The sequence below is a fragment of the Dama dama genome, chromosome X (genome assembly GCF_033118175.1).
Source record: "Dama dama isolate Ldn47 chromosome X, ASM3311817v1, whole genome shotgun sequence".
In the NCBI taxonomy this organism is placed as follows: domain Eukaryota; kingdom Metazoa; phylum Chordata; class Mammalia; order Artiodactyla; family Cervidae; genus Dama; species Dama dama.
In genome coordinates this window covers 157,056,539-157,070,181 of record NC_083714.1, presented here as the reverse complement: position 1 = coordinate 157,070,181, position 13,643 = coordinate 157,056,539, and the positions used below count along the sequence as shown (strand labels likewise).

General features: G+C 46.5%; 1 pseudogene; it reads left to right on the top strand.

Annotated features, from left to right (window-relative positions):
* Window positions 1-1,910: 1,910 nt before the first annotated feature.
* LOC133052979 (histone-lysine N-methyltransferase PRDM7-like) lies at window positions 1,911-9,951 on the top strand (annotated as a pseudogene).
* The last annotated feature ends 3,692 nt before the right edge of the window (window positions 9,952-13,643 follow it).

The following is a 13,643-nucleotide window of genomic DNA, read 5'->3' as shown; positions in this document are numbered from 1 at the left end:
TCAGAGGCATATTTTAGAAGTATTTTCTACCACCTATAGGTGGCCTTTTCAACTCTGTTCAGTGTTCTTTGCTGCACAGAGGTTTTAAGATTAATCTCATTTGTCTATTTGTACTTTGTTACTAATACTTGTGCACTTGGTACCATATCTAAGAAATAATTGCTGTTTCAGTGTTGTGAAGCTTCACACTTGGAAGAGTCTTATCAAGTCTTGCATTTAGGTCTTTAATCCATTCTGAATTGATTTTTTTTTCAAGATGTAAAATGTTCATTATTTTGCATATGATCATTTTGTTTCCCCAGCACCATTCATTACAGGGATTAAACTTTCCCCATTATCTTGACACCCTAGATGAAGATCATTAGACCATGTATCCAAGAGTTTAATTCTTGCTGTCTATACTGTTCAATTGATTGACATGTCTGTCTTTATGCCAGCCAGCTTCCTCAGTGGCTCAGCAGGTGCAGAATCTGCCTTCAGTGCAGGGGACACCGGAGATACGGGTTCAATCCATGGGTTAAGACGACCCCCTGGAGAAGGAAATTGCAACCCTGTCCAGGATTCTTGCCTGAGAAATCCCCTGCACAGAGGAGCCTGGTGGGCTACAGTCCAAAAGGTCACAAAAAGTCAAGAAGACTGAGTGACTAAGCATACATTTTTTGCCAAATCTACACTCTTGGTTTCTGTATGTTTGTAGTGTGTTCGGAAATCAGAGGCTTCCAGCTTTGCTGTTCTTTCTAAGATTGCTTTGCCTGTTTGGGGTGCTCTGAGATTCTGTGTTAACTGTTGGATGGATTTTCTATATCTGAAAAAATTCCATTGGGATTTTGATAGGAAATGCATTGAATCTTTAAATTGCTTTTGGTAGTGTGAACAGCTTAATAATATTAAGCGTCCAAATCCATAAACATGAGACACCTATCTATTTATTTATGTCAGATTCCTTTCAGCAATATTTTGTAGTTTTCAACATATAAGTCTTTCATCTCCTTAAGTTTATTCCTAATTACTTCATTATTTTCAATGCTATTATAAATAAGATTTTTTGTCCAGTGGCTAAGACTCCACACTCCCAGTACAGAGAAGTTGGGTTCAGTCCCTAGTCAGGGAACTAGATCCCTAATGCCACAACAAAGACCTGGCACAAACAAATAAAAATAAAAATATATATTTTAAATTTAGCTCTTGACTATAGCTTTAAAGAAATAAAAAAAATAAAAAAGTATTGTTTTCTTACTTTCCTTTCTGGAATGGTCATTCTTCATGCACGGAAAGATATTTGAATGTTGATTTTGTATCGTGCAACTTTCTGTGTAGGATTTTTGTGTGTGTGGATTTAAAGATTTTTCTGCACATAAAACCATGCCCCTGTGAACAGACATAATTTTACTTCTTTCTTTCCAAATGGAAGCCTTTTGTTTGCATTTCTAACCTAAAGCCCTGGCTAGGAGTTCTAATATTATGGTGAACAGAAATGTTGATAACGGGCATCCTTGCCTTTTTTTGTTGATCGTAGAAGTTTTCAGCTTTTCACTGATGACTAGGATGTTAGAGGTAGACTTTCAATATATGACCTTTATTATATTGCAATTACTTCCTCATATTTCTACATTGATGAGTGCTTTTGACATGAAAGACTAGTAAATTTATTAGATACTTTATGAACATCAGATGAAGCACAGATGAAGTTTCATATATTTTTTTTTAATTTTAAGAAAATTATGTAATGCTCCCAGTGGAACCATGGGAGTTGATGACACAGAAATCATCTTCCATTCCTCCTTTGGTAATCATTGTCTTTGTCACTCTCTGGCTTAGAATTATGTGTCCTTAATTAGAATATGCAGAGTTTGGAAACATTTCCGAACCAAAACACTGATTCTCATCACTGTTTAGGTAAACCTTCTTCGATGGCCTTCAGAGTGGAGCACAGTAAACACCAGAAGGTGAGTATTTCCCAAATCCTGTTGCCAAAATGTCCTCCTCATGGATCCAGGCACAGGTGAGAATAGGAGAAAACACAGAGATCCTGGAGACGGCTGCCTTCCTGCCCTGAAACTTTAGCACAATGTCTGATACCATCACCATCTTTACAGTTAGTAAGAAAAACAGCAGTAGTAGACGGTTCTGTTGTTACATTATTTTCATAATATTTCAGACTTCAAGCATTTTATGGAATAAACTTACTTAACCTTAAATCAATGCTACAGTACCTATAAGTAGGTATATAGCTATCACCATTAGAGATAACAAAACTGAGGTAAAAAAAAAAAAAAAAAGATTGATTATATGCCTGAGATCACAGTATCACTGGTAGTGCAATCTAAACCAATGCACGTTCTCTAAACCCCTTGCAAACTAATTAAAACTTCCATAGTTCTATGAAGCTTATTCATACATCTTTATATCATTCATCTGAGTGATGTTTTCACCCTCAGTTCTTTTGTGCTGTGCTAGGGAGGGATATGCTAAGACATCTGACTAAGGGAAGCTTAAGGACATGCTGGGCAGTTAGTAGAGTGGACAGTCCAAGATGAAGACTCTTAGGACATGCTGGGCAGTTTGTAGAGTGGATGGTTCAAGGTGAAGAAGGAGACAGGATCCCTACCTCAGAGCCTCCCACTCCAATAAGAGGAAGCCTCAGGTTTATGACTGAAAAGCAACAAATAAGAAAATAACAGAAGGACTTCACATAGATTACCTGCTTTTGAGTAGAAACTCATCATCTGGGCATCATTTCAAATGCTCATTCCTGTAGGAGGGAGTAACAACTCCTTCCTCTGAGCTCTAATATGCAACTCTCCTGTTTGGAATCATTTGTTTAGCCTACCCCTGTCTTGTGAGCTTTGAGAGCCTAGCCCACACCCATTCATTCTCAGAAGTCCAGGCCCAGCTCAAAGCCCCTGAGGGCCCCCTGAATGTTTTGTGAATGAGTGACTCCACACTTAAGCATTCATTTAGGAGTAGAAAGGTCAAAGGATGCTGAAGATAGTATCTGTGAGGTAGACTTCAAATATAGATGCAGTTTAGGGTATAAATTGATACCAGGGATGTTCGCTCATGTTCTAACTGTATTAAATAGCTCACACAACAATTTGGTGAAGGTTATTAAATTTCATGTCCACTATAATATTAAGAATTAGCCTGTATACCAATTAATGGATCAGGAAACTGAGGAGAACCAGCTAGTCATACAGCCTTGTTCAAGGAGAACTGATGAGACCAGCTACTTTAATTCCAACCATTGTCTCTAGGACACGGCAACCTGCAACTTTCATCTCATTTTCTTTAATGTCTAAATGTGTTTCTGCCTGTCGTCTTTTCTCTTCTTAGTCTCACTGCGTTGTCACCTTATTTTCCAGATGTGTTTTGCCCCCTCTGTAAGTTTCCATACTTCCTCATCCATCAAAGGGCCACTAATTAATAGAAACCCCCCGGATCTCTCTATGAGCCCTTACCCTCTTCTTTCCCTCATCTCCAGCTATTCGCCCTGCTTTGCTCTCACTTTTATGCAGAAAGTTGAAGGGGAAGAACCTTAAGATATGAATTCTAGTTTTGATTCACTATCGACCTAGGTCTTTTTATTACTCTCCAGTGTTCAGACCCTCCCCCCATATCAGGTATTTCCAAAAATTGTCAAAGTATTAACTAAAGTCATGCATGTGAAAACACTTCATAAAGTCCTAAGGAACTAAAGAAATGCATGTTGTCTTTTACTCACATGGAAGAGAATGTCCAGGGCACCATTAAATAAGGAATCTAGTTTGAAGGAATTGCCAGGAGCAGCAAAATTGCTGAAGACAAGTGGCTTCAAGCAGGCTCAGAAACCAGTGCCCCATCAAAGAAAAGCAAGGACCCCTGGACAGCTCCCCAGAGAAAAAGCAAGTGAGGATAAGGATACATAACTCATACAGTGCTTGAAAGGCTTACACAAATGCAAAAGTCTGACACCTACAAGTAGTTTAATAAATCCAGCTATGATAATGGGAACCGTGCTTTGTTAGTGTTTATGCCCAGAACTCGGCTCATGTGCCCTTAATGTGTCATGTGCCCTTAGCATATATTTTCTGAGTCGATGTGTCAGTGAGCTATTTCCTAAGTAAGAAGGTTTGGGATTAAAGCTACTAATGGGAACTGCAGGATGCTATCACTGAACTGGGCATCTGTGGTCAGTGAAGTCTCAGTCTCCTGAACAAGTAGTTAAAGGGAGCAGAAACAGAGTATAGAGGAGGGACTTCCTGGGGGTGAAGTGGTTAAGACTCCACGATTCCACTGCAGGAGCTGTGGGTTCCATTCCTGGTCGGGGAACTAAGATCCCACAAGCCATGCAGCGTGGCCAAGAAATAAATAATGTAACATGAAAACATAAAATTACAAAAGTAAAAGTTTGAAAAATACATGTAAGAAAGTTTTCACAAAGTGTATAGAAGGACAGGTAGGAGATCTCACACTTTGTGGTAAAACAGGGACTAACTCCCCAGACCCCACCAGCCTTACTTAGCTTCTGTTCTCCATCTTAGAACTCAGAAGAAAGGAGACTGGAGTGAAGAGGTACAGTCTACGAGAAAGAAAGGGCCATGTGTACCAAGAGGTCAGCAAGCCCCAGGATGATGAGTACCTCTGTGAGTGACCCCGGTGGCCCACTCACGGAGAAGGGGCTACGGCGCCTTGGTCCACGAATCTCACCTCACCATTTGGTCCCCCGGCCATCCCCTTCCTCTATGACTTGGGGTGCAGGATCGAGGCCAAATGCCATGAGTGTCCCTGTTCTTTCTGAAGGGCTTTACGACCAGTAACATCACTATACCTCCTCTCATCCCTGTTCTCACCTCCAGATTGTGAGTGTCAGAACTTCTTCATCGACAGCTGTGCTGCCCATGGGGCCCCAACCTTTGTAAAGGACTGTGCAGTGGAAAAGGGGCATGCCAACCGCTCAACCCTCACGCTGCCCCCTGGGTTGAGCATCAGACTGCCGGGCATCCCTGATGCTGGGCTTGGAGTGTGGAACGAGGCTTCCGATCTGCCGCTGGGCCTGCACTTTGGACCCTATGAGGGCCAGATCACAGATGATGAAGAGGCTGTCAAGAGTGGATACGCCTGGCTGGTGAGAAGCGCTCGTTTCCCTGACCTCTGGCCTCTAACCGCTTGTATGTGGTGTGGGATACTTCATGTCTACATGCGAGAACGCAGATGGTGATAACACGGTCGACAATGACACAGTCAGGCCTGTGTACTGTGTGCCCTGGGCGTGAACACAGGTCTTCAATCTAAGGGTCAGAGGAGAAGTGGGACCACAGTATACAGACACTCAGGACCTCTATCCAAAGGTCAGAGGAGAGGTGGGATCACAGTGTAGAGACACTCAGGATTTCTATCCAAAGGTCAAAGGGGAGGTGGGGCCACTGTGTACAGACACTCAGGACATCTATGTAAATGTCAGAGGAGAAGTGGGACCACAGTGTTCAGACACTCAGGACCTCTATCTAAATATCAGAGCAGAGGTGGGAACACAGTGTACAGACACTCAGGACCTCTATCTACAGGTCAGAGGAGAGGTGGGAACACCTTGGTACACCCTCACAGGACTTCTATCTAAAGGTCAGAGGAGAGGTGGGAACACAGTGTAGACACTCAGGACCTCTATCTAAAGATCAGAGGAGAGGTGGGAACACAGTGTACAGACACTCAGGACCTCTATCTAAAGGTCAGAGCAGAGGTGGGAACACAGTGTACAGACACACAGAAGTGACTCTTCCCTTGTGGAGCCTTTGCCTTCAATGAACCAAGAGACTCAGACTCGGAATGATGAGTAAGGGGCTTACCGTGTTGTCCGACTTGCAGTTGAATCCATGCAGTCTGAAAAGCACCAATGACTACAGAGGGAAATAGCTCTTCTATATCTTCCTACCAAGAAAAAATAAAAGAAAGAGGAAAGCTTGTAACTCTTTCTCTGACACTCAGATCACCAAAGGGAGGAACTGCTACGAGTATGTGGATGGAAAACACACGTCTTGGGCCAACTGGATGAGGTGAGTGCAGTTAGTCTGCAGTGTGTAGACATTGACACTCCCTCCATCCCACGCCCCTTTCCTTCTCAACCCAGCTCCCTCAACAGCTTTCACATCTTCCTTCCTCTTTTCCCTCCATATCATGCTCTTTCATTTCAAAAGACACTAGAAAGAAGGAAATAAAAATATGGCATGTGCCGTCAAGATACAAGTCTATATGCTGAACAAAACTGGTGGACTTGAAAACAACTTGAGGAGTCTAGAGTCACCAGGGACCCTTTAACTCACTTAATGGACACTTTCCATGCACTTTATGTTTCAGTTTAGACAGTGCACTTTGTTACTGAAGCAGATCACACAACCAATGTCCTTGTGGAAAACATACTGCACACAGGCATTAGCCAATTAATTTTAGGAACAGTAACCTTATCTTTTCTATCTTTGAGTAACTGCACAGCGCCAGGATAACCTAACACAGGAGACCTTGACTCTATGTGGGCAACAACCTCCTCAGGCTTGGTTCCAGTGAGAAGTGGGCCCTGAGGCCTCAGAAGGAATGGGGGTCAGCATGGCCCTGAGCAGGGCCATTCTCTGAGGGCCTCTCCTTTCATCAGGGCAGGCAGACAGTGAACAAAGTATTACTGTTCTGTGTCTCAAGCTATATCAGTGCTCTCTCCACGTTTCCGTGGGAGGGGGTGGGCAAGCGAATAGGACTCTGGATACACGTGGGGACATGGGAGAAAGACTCAGGAGAGATGGCAGGCTGGGGTGAGTGCTGAGGGCTGTGTGTTAGCCAAGGAGCACCAAGTCCTGTTGATGGAAGAGAACTTAGTTCAGAGTTTAGAGGAGCTGGAGGTCACCAGCCTCAAGGACAGTCCAGGTGGAGATGAGTCTTGAACTGGGATCCGGAAAATGGCTAATTAGGTAAGGAGAGAAAAGCATGGGAATTCACATAGCCTGGTTGAAGGTGTGAACAGAAGGTCCACATGAGGGGTGGCCTCAGAGGCGGAAGGCAAGGAGCTGGGCATGGTTGGAGAGTGGAGGGCACTTATCACCTGAGGTTTCTTTCCCTTTCCCGGCTTCACCCCCAGGTATGTGAACTGTGCCTGGGACGACGAGGAGCAGAACCTGGTGGCCTTCCAGGATCACGGGCAGATCTTCTACAGAACCTGCCAGGTGGTCAGGCCGGGCTGTGAGCTGCTGGTCTGGTATGGATACGAGTATGGTCAGGACCTTGGCATCAAGAGGAACAGCTGGGGGAAGAGTGAGCTTGCGGCTGGGAGAGGTTAGTGTCAGCCCTCTTCCAGCACCGACCCCATCCTGGGAGCCTCCGTGGTCCGATTTCAGAGCAGAGTACAATCCAGTCCAAAGTCAGTTGAGTTGCAGTTAAAATGCCTCAGAATTTGGTTCTTTTCATATGATTGTTATGAAAAATTTTCATAGTAAAAATGTTAGTTCTAATTTTTAATATTTCATGCAAAAAAATATGTAACATCACCTTCTGCTGAAAGGCTTAGAAGCAAAAAGCAAGTTTTCTAGCACCTACCAGCTCTCTGCCCTTTACCTCTTTCTTCCTTATTCCCTCCCATTTCTCTCTCTCTCTCTTTTTTTTTTTTTTTTTTTTTTGGTCACTAAAATAAAGACATTTTATTTTAAAATATTTATAGGACAAAGATATTTAAAGAGTCACACTAGGAAATTTATGATTAACATCTGCCAATTTAAAGAAAGTAAATGGAATTCCTTAGTCAGCAGTATTTTTTACATTTATTTATTTATTTCATTTACTTATATTAGTTGGAGGCTAATTAGTTTACAATAGTGTAGTGGTTTTTGTCATACATTGACATGAATTAGCCATGGATTTGCATGTATTCCCCATCTCGATCCCCCCTCCCACCTCATTCTCTACCCGTTCCCTCTGGGTCTTCCTGGTGCACCCGGCCCAAGCGCTTGTCTCATGCATCCAACCTGGGATGGTGATCTGTTTCACCCTAGATAATATACATGTTTTGATGCTGTTCTCTCAAAACATCGCACCCTCGCCTTCTCTCACAGAGTCCAAAATTCTCTTCTGTACATCTGTGTCTCTTTTACTGCTTTGCATATAGGGTTATCATTACCAGCTTTCTAAATTCCATATATATGTTTTAGCATGCTGTAATGGTCTTTATATTTCTGGTTTACTTCACTCTGTATAATGGGTCCAGTTTCATCCATCTTATTAGAACTGATTCAAATGAATTCTTTTTAAAGGCTGAGTAACATTCCATGGTATATATGTACCACAGCTTCCTTATTCATTCGTCTGCTGATGGGCATCTAGGTTGCTTCTATATCCTGGCTATTATAAACAGTGCTGCAATGAACATTGGGGTGCACACATGTACAGTGATGTGCATTCAGTTACTGTTCCAGTTTGTTGTCATGTGAGTTCATACTCTGTGCCAGACGGGGCTCCACACATGGAAACAGACAGAACAACTGCCCTGGGTCAGCAGGGGCTTCATACCAGACAGGGACTGATGTTCTGAGGAAAACCAGCACAGGGAACATGACTTGGGTCAGCATGAGCAGAGGGTGGGGTGTGGTGCAGGACAGTGCAGGGTCTGTGCAGAGATAACTCCTATGGGGAAGGATTCTGGGCAGGGAAGCAGCCAGTGCTACAGCCCCAGGGCCAGGAAGAGAGACCATGCCAGGGGTCATGGGAGGAAGCACAGAGGGCGAGGAAGGAGGCTGGACGGGACATGGAAGCCTCAGGGCCTGTGTCCACGTGCAGGCCCCAGGGGTCCTCCTGGGTGACACAGAACAACTGCGCGGTTTGTGCTGCAAGCAGCATGCTCTCTGTGCCAAGATGATGCTTTGGTTCATTTTGGGGATGAGACATCAGTGGGGATCCCCCTCAGAGGTCAGTTCATTGCCAGACATGAGGGGAGAGTGGGCTGTCTGAAGTTGCTTTCGAGTGAGGATGTGAAGAGTCTGGCTGGAGATGCATTTTTAAATAGGGCTTCCTAGTGCACGTTAAATGGACTAAGACTGAATGTAATAAATGAGGTATGAGTACTGGTGAGGCTTGAGAAAGGATATGCCTTTATTTTATGATTTATGGGAAACTGAGACAGGAGCAATTTGTGAAAATGTTTGGGCAGCAGGGGCCAGAGACCTGTAGTCAGTGAGACCTGGGCGGCTTGGTCTTGTCCAGTCTCAAACCCACTTCCTGCATAGATCAGCACAAAGGCTGCTCTTTGAACAAGGAGCCACAAAGTCACATTTACCCACACCTGCTGTAACCACCCCCTGTGCTGCCTCCCATATGCAGAGAGCTCCAGGCCAGGCGCCCCTAACTTAATAGACTCTGTCCCCTCACAGCGAGGCTCTCAGGAGATTCCACCTAAGTCATCAAGTATTATCTTTCAGGAGGGTAAATACCTGTGGCCACTGTGACATGACATTTCAGACACTTAGACGCAGGGAAAGTCCCTGCAGATCCACCTCTATCAGGAGAGGTGCCTCTGATGCTGCTGGAATGTCCCTATCTGGGCGATATGTAGAAAAGGCCCCTGACACCAACTTCCTGGATTTCTGTAAATGTAGAGAATAAGAGTGGAGTGGAAACGTGAACTATAAAGACACACTCGATGGGAGACAAATCATGCACTGTCAACACTTAGATGATCAGTAGGGAGGGCATGACCATGGCAAAGCAGCTACCTGACCAAAAGCTTCCTCTTTCAGCAGAACCAAAGCCCAAGATGCACCCATGTGCTTCCTGCTCTCTGGCCTTCTCCAGTCAGAAATTCCTCAGCCAACACACCCAACGCAGCCACCCCTCTCAGACCCTCCTGAGACCATCTGAAAGACACCTCCTCCAACCAGAGGATGCCTGCCCAGGCAATCAAAATCAGCGACATTCAGATCCACACAGCCCGAGCGACAAACCTGAGGGTCAGGAGGCCAAGGACAGGCCCCAACAAAGGCTGAAAAGGGTAAGGCTGAAGAGGATTTCAAGGGCCTCTTCCTACTCACCCGGAGGAAAAATGTGGGGTTCTAGGGTGCATGAGAGAATGAGAGAAGAGCCCAGCACAAGCCAGACACTGAATCCAGAGGACACAGGCACATTGCTCACGGGGGCAGGGGTCTCGGGGATTATGAGAGTCACATACGGAGAGTGTGGGCAAGTCTCCAAGGACAGGTCAAGTCTCAGGACACACGAGAGGACACACACAGGGAAGAAGCCCTGTTTGCGGGGAGTGTGGGCGAAGCTTCAGTCAGAAGTCAGCCCTCATCAGACACGAGAGGACACACACAGGGGAGAAAACCTATGTTTGCGGGGAGTGTGGGCGAAGCTTCAGTCAGAAGTCAGACTTCATCAGACACCGGAGGACACATACAGGGGAGAAGCCCTATGTTTGTGGGAGTGTGGGCGAAGCTTCAGTCACAAGTCCGTCCTCATCACCCACAAGAGGACACACACAGGGGAGAAGCCCTATGTTTGCGGGCAGTGTGGGCGAAGCTTCAGTCTGAAGTCCCTTCTCATCAGACACCAGAGGACACACAGAGGGGAGAAGCCCTACATTTGCAGGGAGTGTGGGCGAAACTTCAATCAGAAGCCCGTCCTCATCAGACACCAGAGGACACACACAGGGGAGAAGCCCTATATTTGCGGGGAGTGTGGGCAAAGCTTCTGTCAGAAACCCGTCCTCATCAGACACCAGGGGACACACACAGGGGAGTAGCCCTATGTTTGCAGGGCGTGTGAGTGAGTCATGACCAACAAACCACACCTTAGCCACAGGAGGATTACTGCAGCCGCCCCATGCCTCAGCTCTAACGGGGCCTCAGAGGAGGGCTGTGACCTGTTACTGTCCACAAGAGTAAGAGAAGAGACTTCCCATGTGGTCCAGTTGCCAAGACTCCAATGCAGAGACCCACGTTCAATACCTGATTGGGGAACTAGCTCCCACAGGCTGCAACTAAGAGAGAGCACAGCTGAATAAATAAATATATAATAAATATTTTAAAGAAAGTGTGTGGTAAGCACAGAATTATTTGTTAAATAGACCTTCCAATTTTGTGACAGGAGAGGAGGTAGATAAACAGCAGAGGGTTTCTTAAGTGTTCTGGAGATGTTCATGTTAATTGCCTTCGTGGTATTTTAGGTCTCCTTTTCTAGTAAATTTTGTCTCCAAACAAATCTGAAGCCCAGACTAGGTACTCATTCCCTGCTTATCACTGACAGTAGTGACGTCCAGTCATAGCTGAACCCCTGGGAAGGCATAATTCTGTAGCCAAGTCAGTTAGGTCACTGGACAGTCAATCCTGGGTCCAGGGAGAGAAATCTAGGGGTTGTGACAGACTCACCAGGAAAGGGATTCCCCCGCCTCCTGGGAAGTGTGGCTTCTCCTCCTTATAGACCCCGACTCTCCTTTGGTCTCTCCTGGTGGCCCTCTGGTTTCCTCTGACTTCTGTAGCTGCAAAGGTGAAGGCCACGTGCACATGTGTGTGTGTGCACGCCTGTCTCAGCATGGGCCATCTGGTCTCTGCCGCTCCCTCAGGGTCATCACAGCTTCTGGACTCCAGATGCGACCACAGGGGTCCAGTTCTCAGCCCTGCCCCCAGCAGCTCTGTGAGCTGGGGCAAGATGCTCAACCTCTCTGTGTCTCTATTCTCATCTGTGATACGGGGTGGGAGCACCAGCCTTTTGGTCTGATGCGTAAGCACAGGAGGAATCTGGCAGAGGCTGGCTGAGAATGCAAGCCCCACCTTGCTGTCCTTTGTGTTTTTTCTTTAATCTTTTTTTTATTTTTTAATAGAAGGATAATTGCTTTACAGAATTTTGTTTTCTGCATGTCCCTCAGCCCCCACAATTTCCAGGTCTTCAGACCTAGATGAGGAAGGGGCTGTTTAGGTACTGGGCTGCCCTGATGAGGGGCTGTGAGGTCAGGGGTGCTAAGGGAGGCCGATCACCCTTCCCACCCCTGCCGTTCCTGCAGAGCTGGGCAGCCCCAGGGCCCCTCCACACACAGGCAGTCCTCACATTCGTCACCCTGCCGAGAACAGATCCTGGAGCCGCATTTGCAGGAAATCCCTGCCCAGCCCCCATCCTACCCCCAACATGGAGGGTCCTTGAAGCCCACACCACAGCTTCTCTCTGCATGGGCCTCGTACCTGTGCCCGTGCGCTCTGGTCAACGCTGTCACAACCTTGAAATTCTTAACCATGGAAATGTTCATCCTTACACTTCCCTTTCATAAGTGAAGTCTGATGGGCCCCGGGGTGAGCTGTGAGCAGAGCAGATGCACACACAGCACGGGTCCTGGTATGACCAGGCTCCACCAGGGGACAAGTTGGACACAAAGCCCCCCACCCTGGGTGAGTGTGGCTGGGGACAGCACCAGGAAGCCACGCTTGCTCAGACCCGGAACTGAGCTCCAACACAGAGTGGGGGCAATGGGGTTCTTAAGGTCAACCATAGCCTCCCCTCTGTGAATGAACTCTGCCCTGGCCTCATCCTTCTAGAAAGGGCTCAGGAGGCTGAAGTCCACCCGGCCACCAGAAGACACCAAGGGGAGAGTGTGCACGGGGAGGGGGTTGGTGGGTGTGAAGTCCAAGACAAAGGTGCCTGTGGGAGAATGACACCACAGATGCTGACCTCAGAGCTCAGACTCCTGAAAACTTACTAAGCTGATTATTTTTAGGCTTTTTTTTTTTACAGGGGGATGTTTCCAGGAAGCGGGAAGGGGAATGAATACCTTGGTGGTGCTGTGGTTAAGAATCCACCTGCCAATGCAGGAGACACGGGTTCAGTCCCTGATCTGGGAAGACCCCACGTGCTGTGGAGCAACTAAGTCCGTTCACAACTCCCGCAGCCCAAGAGCCTAGAGTCTCTGCTTTCCCACCAGAGCAGCCGCCACAGGGAGAAGTTCCGCGCAGAAACGAGAGACCAGCCCCCACGCCCGACAGCCAGAGACAAGCCCGCACAGCAGCGAAGACCCCGCAAGCTGAAAATAAATAAATAACCTTGCTTTAAGTAGGAGATCGCAGCATTCTCTGCTCATCCAGAGGCTGGGACTCAGCTCCCAACAAAGGGGGCCACTTCAACCCCTGGTCAGGCACAATTTCCCACATGCTGCAACTGAAGGCCCTGCATGCCACAGCTAAGACCCAGCACAGCCAATTAAAGGACTACTTAAAAGTAGGAGGCTGTTCATCTGTCACCATAGAAAACTGCAACATTTTAGAAAAAGGAAAAAAAAAATAAGAGCTTATTTTGCAAGTGCTCATGGTTGATTGCAAAAATTTTCTCATAATATGCAGCTGTTTAAAAAACAAGAAATTTAGAAAATACAGAAACTGAAACCCACCCATAAATGTGTGGGGAACACCAATTACTGCACCATGCGGCCACCACACATGGGAACACACGTCCGTGTTTTTCTTCTACAAAGAAGCTTTCAGTCTCCACCCCCATTCCCACCAGCCTCTGTTCTGCTCACCAAGAATACTGTGCTTTGGACTCGTGACTGGGGGGTTTCTGTTGAACTCAGAGAGGCAAAGGAGCAGGGCTGTGTGGTTGGGGGCACCGTCTGGCCTGCAGTGAGGAGAGAAGCGCAAGTGCTCCACCTCTGGGTCCAG